An 8,103-nucleotide genomic window follows, 5' to 3' on the forward strand; every position below is an offset into this window, starting at 1 on the left:
ATGCATACCTGCTGTTAAACTGGTTTGTAGTTGTGTAATGGCTGGTTGGAGTGAGAGCATGGGTTAGATCTGAGCTAACTGATTCAAACAAGAACTGAAACTATATGGTGTCACACTAGCATGTGCTCTCCCAAACTAATTAGTTCATATGTAAATGATATGTCAATGAAATTATTAAAAAATAAAAGCACAAAAACCCTTAAAAAGTGATTTACTTGGATATTTGGACACTGTTCCATTACACAAACAAAGGTCAATCATTAAACATGAATAAAGTTTTTCTGTTGCTCCTTTCATCCTTCCAAATTTTATTTCTGTGTTGATCTCTCATGTTCATATCTTTATCATATTTTTAGAACTCATCATTTCTTTCCACCAGAATACAGATACCAGGTAAAAGTCTCAGCATAACCAAGCATCTATCTTTCCCACCACAACACATTCAATTTTATTTGGACTTTGGCAAAAGAAATGGAAAATTTTCAAAGTGGTTAACATGAACATTATTTCACTGAAATGAGTTTATACAGTCCATTTCATTTTGGCTCATTGAAATGCTCTTAGGGAGAAAGTTTGCAGTTTCAGAAAAACATAATAAATATTTATCTTTCAAATGACATTCCCAATGTAAAATTTCTTCATGATCCCTGGGCACTGTATAGAACGCATAACAGAGAGATTTACAGATACTGTCTCCCACCCCTCACCCCTCCAATTCCTCACCCCAATGACAATGTTCGCTTCATGAGCACAGATATTTTTGATCAGAGACACCTTCATTAAACCTAAAACAATTCCTGGAATACATAGTAGACTAGGCGGATATTCCCTGAATGTGCAAATGCGTTGATATGATTTCTTCCCCTTGTAGATATACCCACATCAATTTTGGTAGGAATAGGCATTTGGATGTTTGTTTATGAATAAGGTCTCATGAATCATCTCAGTGTGTTTCTCATTGACACATAGGTTCTCTGAATTGTTTATAAACAATTATGCCACGGTCATACTTCCTCAGAGAACAATGAGCATTTACCTGGATATACATATACATATATATATATATTTATATAATTTTTCCAGTCTGTTATGTTAATCTGGCTCACTCCATGGTTTCTGTTGTTCGTATAGGCTTTATTTCTTTATTTGGTTTTATGTTGCCTTCAATGTTTATATTCTAAATATAAATATATACCAGGCAAAAGTGTCTCAGTATAACACAGCATGTATCTTTCCTACCACAATACATTCAAGGTCTATTTGGACTTTGGCAAAAGAAACAAAAAATTTTCAAGCTGGTTAACATGAACATAATTTCACTGAATGAGTATTTACGCTCCATTTCATTTTGGCTCATTGAAGTGTTCTTAGGTACAAAGTTCGCCAAAATCCTTTTGTATTGTTCATTCAACACAAAACCAAAGCATAACCTTCTAAAGGTCACCCTGGTTCAAAGGTTTAGCCATTTTCCCCTTGTGTAATTTTAATAAAAACATATGCATGTATAGTTGAAATTGAGACACTCCAGGGACCAGAAATTAAATAGACTGTCACAAGGTAACCTCGATACAAACAGATGGACAAATGCTGGAACTTCAGCTGCACTGTTCGGTGGGGTTTCCTTTAGCCAATTTGAGTGTCTCTAAGGATGCCTGCCCTTAAACCTGACACATCTGTGCTCCATATCCCCTGCCTCGAAAATGACTTTCTGAGTGTTATGAAAAAAAAAACCCAACAATAAACAAACATTAGGATAATGGCAAGAATGGCAGTGAGGCATGCACCAGTGAAGAAAAATAAAAGAAATCAATTAATATCACAAATACTAGTTCCTCTTGCACATCAATTTACATATACCCCAGCTTTTGAGGCGCTGAGCATAGACCACTTTGCTTTGATCAAATACCAAGAATTAGCAAAAAAGAAAGGGGTCCTAATCACTTTCTTTTTAAATTCCACGTGGATTTATTTATTAACAAAGCAAATACCCTATTACTGGTAAAAAACGGAAAAGTCGATTTAGAAAATGAAGAAGTGCTTGAAGTAAGCCCATTTAATTGAAAACTGGATGTTCCGATTTACTTGATTTAATGGAAAGCCATTCATAACTCAGTACAAATGAAGACAAAATGTGCATAACCAACAGTCCTGTTAAAATGAGCAGTAGCAGAATGTATCAGTTTGAGGTCAGCTGTCATTCTGTGTGAATTGTTCACAGAGCAGATGGAAAAGGCCAGTGTGACATGACTCTCTGACTTAATTATAGCATTACCAAGACAGCATATGGACTTGGTATGTACTAGAGAATTTTTACTCAGTGAATTTATTTGGAATAAATTCCGTGATGTGCTTCATTTGGTTTTACATTGCCTTCAATATTTATATTTCACTTTAATTGAATCATTTTTATCTATGGATTAATAGGTCAGGCTGTTCTACCAATTACAACTGATGCTTGTTGAAGCCCATATTAAAAAGCATGGAATTTGGATTGATGTCTTATTTAAGAGTCCTCAACCTAGAACATTAATACAGCTCTGTGCACAGCCCCTATCATTCTGAAAATGCAGGAGAAGGGTCTCCATGCATTAAGCATTTGAACACTTCCTAAAGGTACATCATTTGCTTTCAAGAAGCTCTTTGGTCTGCCAGATGGTAAAATGCACAGCAGGGAGAACAGCAACAACAAAGGAACCTAAGGAGAACTCAATCAGTTTGGTGGAAAACATGTCACCTTACAACCCATCTCAAAGTCAAATATGTGGGAGCTATTGATCTGATTCATTTAAAAAAGGAGGTGGAAAGCTCTGCGATTGTATGGCAAATCTGTCACATGCAACTCTGCATGGACGAGGTATGCATCACTGGAAAATAATTTAAAACTTCTGCAGACATCGGTGAGTATAGACAAAGTGCTAAATTTAGGTGACAGGGCAGATAAAACAGGAGGTGAATTACTGCTCAAAGGAACCAGCCCTTGACTTGGTCAAAGCCAGAATTTAGATCCACAGACGACAATATATCAGCAGCTGGAATTTAACTGGATTCCCAGAAGAGCAATAAAATGGTAGCTTAGGAGGAGGGCAGTAACACCACACATATCCGTTTCCACTTCCACTCCGAAGTGCCGGATCTCTCTTCATCTTTGCTAAGAGGCAGATCTCATTTGAATTAAAATAAATATTAAGGCAAAGAGACAAATGAGTAATGCTTGGATCACAAACATTTAACGGTTATTACATTTATCTGAAAGCATTAAATAACTCAAATGGGAGAGTATTTATTCCTTACGCATATACGTAGAGACATACATATTATTTCTTGAGGTCTTCATACGGTTCTCCCTGTATAAGGATGTCCATGGGAACTGGATAGATGCATACAATGCACACCATAAGGGCTTTGTGGTTAAAATGAACATGACTTCAATCTGGTCCCACAGAGAAGCTAGCTTGCAGCCTACGTTTCAAAAAGTCATCACAGTCGTGTCAGATTCAGCAGTATAGCAAAGTAGTGAAGGGCACAGGTTGAGGCAATTAGACTGAGCTTGAACTGTACTAGCCATGTGATCTTGAGCAATTTCTTCGTGCCTAAATTTTTCTGCCCGCAAAATATGAGGACAGAAATGTTTACTTCAGAGTGTTTCTATGAAGATTAAATAAGTGTATATCATATGTTTGACAAGAGCTCAAAGATGTTGCTCTCATGATCTAGTACTTTGATTAGCGCAGTCTTTCTTAGGCTTGTTATCATTACAATCAAGACTGCATCTGCCACCTCAGCTTGCTTGCAGCAGGCTTCAAGCTAGTTTTCCTCCTTCAATCATGGCCACCAAAACAGCACAGAAACTGACATTTCCCCCTTCTCTTCAATGTGGGGAACATAGCATGCCAACCATTGTTAGACTACCAATAAGCAAGGTGAGCTTATTGTGTTTATTTACCTGTGCTTACTTCCTTACTGGCTCACTTGTATTTACTTACTAATCTGTAATCAACAATTTCAGAGTGGTTTCAACCTATCAAAGATTCTGCTTCTAAGTGTGTCTGGTATCTGTCTCTCTCTCCTAACCCCACGGCACCTCTCTAAAGAGAAGCCTTTTTGCAAATCGACAATCCCTGACTGGGACGGAGGACCCTGTCATCATAGTACTAAAATAGCAATCCAAAGAAACCCACTCTTGCCTTCCTCATTGGCTAATCCTCTCCTGACATCAATTGAAATGGGAGAGATTATGGGCTGAAACACTGCTAGAAACTTAATTTTCCTCTTAGAAAATAAGAGCAACCATGTCTATTGATTGGCTGAGTTGTAAACAATAGTGCCTTCTCAAAGGTGGGAGCTGTTTGAATGCCTGTCAATCTCCACAATCTTGGTTTGGAGGTTACTCTGTCTCTTCTGTAAAATGTGTTTGTTTCAGTTTTGCTTAATGACCATCCCTGACTTGATTCGAACCTGTTTGAAGCCCTGGTTTATAGTTTCCAGCTATCTCTTATCACATAAACTACTTGCAGCTATATATCTGTTATGACCCACACATTCAATAGGTGACTATTCATGACCTTGGAGGAAATCAGTCCATTGATTAGCAACAGCCAATCCCATTCTCTGAAGAATTTGAACCAAGAGGAACAAAAGACTGAATGCATCAGAATATAAAAGGTCATATACACTTGGAGCGAGACTAAGTGTAGTGATTATCCAAAGCCCAGCTAAGTTAAATGTTTGTAGAAGAGTAGAAATTAAGAGGCAGGCAGAAGAAGCCATTGTGCAGAATGTAGGGTAAAGCACCTGTACAGGAAGGGAAGATGGCAGATTGTGGGGCTACAGGGAATAAGAGGACAGAAAGGTAAGTTGCCTAACAGGTTTCCATTCCACATAAGATGGGGTTCAATGAGACTCCCTTTACCCTGAAAATACATTCTCATGTATCAAAGCAGAGTTTTTGAAGACTGCTTGAAAGCAAATAATCTCTTAAAACAATTGGGCCACATAATACTATAGTTCAATTTGTGTACACATTCTTCTTTGCTTGCTTACGTATTAATTTTATGCCAGACCTAAGTGCTTTCCAACGGGAGACCTATGGGTCCCGTTAATTTACTGAACTTTGTAAAACACAGAACTTTCTTATCCCAAAACTTGTGGCTAAGGAACTAGGTTATTTCATAAGTTAACATGGCTTCAAGGACATGTAACAACTATGCCAAACCAGGTTTTGCTATAAGGTTTGTCAGCATGGTTGGTCCCCAAAGCACTACGCTGTTTAACCAATATATCAGCAGCTCACATGCAAAAGCACCCATTTAAAATTTGCATAAGAAGACAAACAGAAGCACATGCCCATTTAGGGCTTGCACCTTATTTTCTACTGGGGTTTTATCACATTTGTTTTTTGAACTACTGCACACAATGGATGTTTTACAATATGCTTGCACATCTCTACTTCCACATCTCTAGCCAACTATCATTTCAACGCAAAATCTGGAGAAAAAAATGAAGGTCGATATTGCAGAACAACAGTGGCAGTTGTGCATAAACCCATGGAGGTTTTAGGCTCTTGCAATATGCTTCTCTTTCCTTCCTCCCTCCTTCCCGTTCTTCCTTCCTCCTATCCTTCCTCTAGCCTTTTCTCCATTTCCTTCCCTTCCTGTTCCTTACTTTCTGTCCCCTCCACCCCCTCCCTTCTCCCTCCCCTCCTTATCCCTCCCTTTAATTCTGTGTGTTTTATATTCTTGCCAATAGAGTGGAGATGCCCAAACCATTCAAGTGAGTCATCTCTTTGGAATTAATTAATTTTAACACAAAATACCCTCCCTTCCCTTGCATTTCTGTGAATGTAGTATTTTCCACAGCGGGTCTCAGCTGCTTCAGAGACAGGACCACCAAGGGGAGCTCCTGAGATGTGGTCATCTCCTCTCTTCTCACTAGCCTTCCCCCACCCCACCCCACCGCATGTCAGAGGCTCTGTGCACTCTCTCTCCTCACTCATAGTCCTGATTTTGGATAATAGCGCTAATTCACTCCACATTTGGTGTCTCTCTATTTTTAGTATCACAACAGGCCATATATAAATATTTGGAAAATGTCACCTCAAAAAGTTTCTTGCATCAGCTGTGGTATGGACTAATTTGCTCTCTCCAGTGTGCTGAGAACTAACTCTGTCATTTAAAACAACTATTTGGGGATTTTCCTCTGAAGGATGATGGGTAAACAAGGTCATGGGTCCAACAGAGGCAGTTAAAATGAATTTATGTCTTTCTCTGCATAGTTTGTAAGGTAGGCAATGAGTTGCTGTACTTCATGTTGTTAGGTAAGTGTTGGACTGCTAACTGCAAAGTCGGAGGTTCAAAGTCCCAACTAATACTAGGGAGAGAGAGGAAGCTGTCTGCTCCATGAGGATCTGAAGCCCGTGAAACCCAATAGAGGGACCCTGCGAGTAGGAATGTACTCAGTGACCCAAAGTTTCAGCTTGGTTCTTCATGTACATAAAGAATGCTAATGAGTTCAATATAAAGCCTTTAGGCTTTGGTCTATTTATTCAGGAGTGTGGCTAGGTTACTCTTAGCCCCTCTTCTGAGCAGTATAATCTGATCGACATGAAAGATAGTCACAAGGCCACTGTCCATCTGTCGTGTACTGAGTGCCTATCTGGGTTGATTCTGGAAAAGCAGTTTGTTCAGTTTGGAGTCCAGGCCAAAGGGGTGCTGTTGTCAGTTGCTATGGAGTCGGCTCTGACCCAGAGAGACATTAAATACAACAGAACAACCCACTGCCTGTTCCTGTGTCATCATCACAGTTTCTCTTTTGTTTGAGCCCATTGTTGCAGCCACTGTGTCAACCAACATGGAATATAAAGGAATCTTGTCAAGGATTTGCAGGAGCAGGCAGCCTCATAATTCTTCCATGGAGCAGCCGATGGGCTTGAACTGCCGACCTCTGGTTAGGAAATCAAACCATTACCCACTACATCACCAAAGCTCCTTGAATCCAAAGGGTAATTGCTGTTATTTCAGAAAGAAGATGTTAAGTGAACAGTGTTTGTAGAAACTCCTCAAAAAGTTCCAAATAAAATATTGCCTTCCATCTACTGTATCGGTCTCCTCAACCTACCCTGGGTCAAATCCACAGTATTTTCTACATACAATTGTACAATCCATACACGATACTTAATCTTCACATTTGTACTTGATCAGTTAAAGAGAAAAATGTCACAGAAAATAAAACAAACAAATCTTACTTTCAAATAAAAAAAACTGTCTCAAGTAGTAGCTTTTATGTGAAAGACAATAGAATCCTGGTGTCATCATGGATTACTTGTTTGGCTGTGAACACCAAGGTCAGTCATTTGAAACCATCAGCCTCTCTGCGGGGAAAAAGAGGCGACTTTCTACTGCTGTAAAATCTTAAAACCTCACAGAGGTAGTTCTCCTCTGTCTATAGAGTCGCTCTGCATCGGGATGGACTCAATCACAGTGAGTTTTAGACATGAAAGGCATGCCAGACACAAACAGAAATGAAGTATAGTAATTGCACAATAGTAGAAGGTCTAAGACATTTGTAAATGATGTTGTAAGAAGATGCCTGCTAACACTTATATTAGAGCTTCAATTCTGAGCACCTTATTTGCAGAAGGCTCTGGGTGGCAGTGAAAACCCCAAAATCCATTTGCAGAGTCTCCGCATGGATTAAACCTCCATTGAATCCATTTTGACCAATAACTAGGAATGGTGACTATCTTGCCAAAAGGCAACGTGCATTGGACAGTGGATTATTTCCAACTCTCTCCAGCCAGTACTGGATAGTCATGAGTTTTCTCTCAGCCCTGCCCTGACTAGGATGGTCAGAAGGCCATGGACCAATCTTATAAAAACTCTTCCATGTAATAGAATGTATGTGCCCCAATCATGGTTCCATTTCTGCTTCTGCAGTCCCACCTGCCACTGTGATGGATTGATCTGCCACCAATATGACTTTGTGGCAGATCCCTTTGTGTTTCATGTCTTATTTAAGCAACTGTGGGACAATGAATCCTTGAACATCATTATAACCTCGTGCTAAAGGTCTCCCACATCTGCATGATGTGTATTTATTTGTCTTTGC

Source organism: Tenrec ecaudatus, chromosome X (genome assembly GCF_050624435.1).
Source record: "Tenrec ecaudatus isolate mTenEca1 chromosome X, mTenEca1.hap1, whole genome shotgun sequence".
Lineage (NCBI taxonomy): Eukaryota > Metazoa > Chordata > Mammalia > Afrosoricida > Tenrecidae > Tenrec > Tenrec ecaudatus.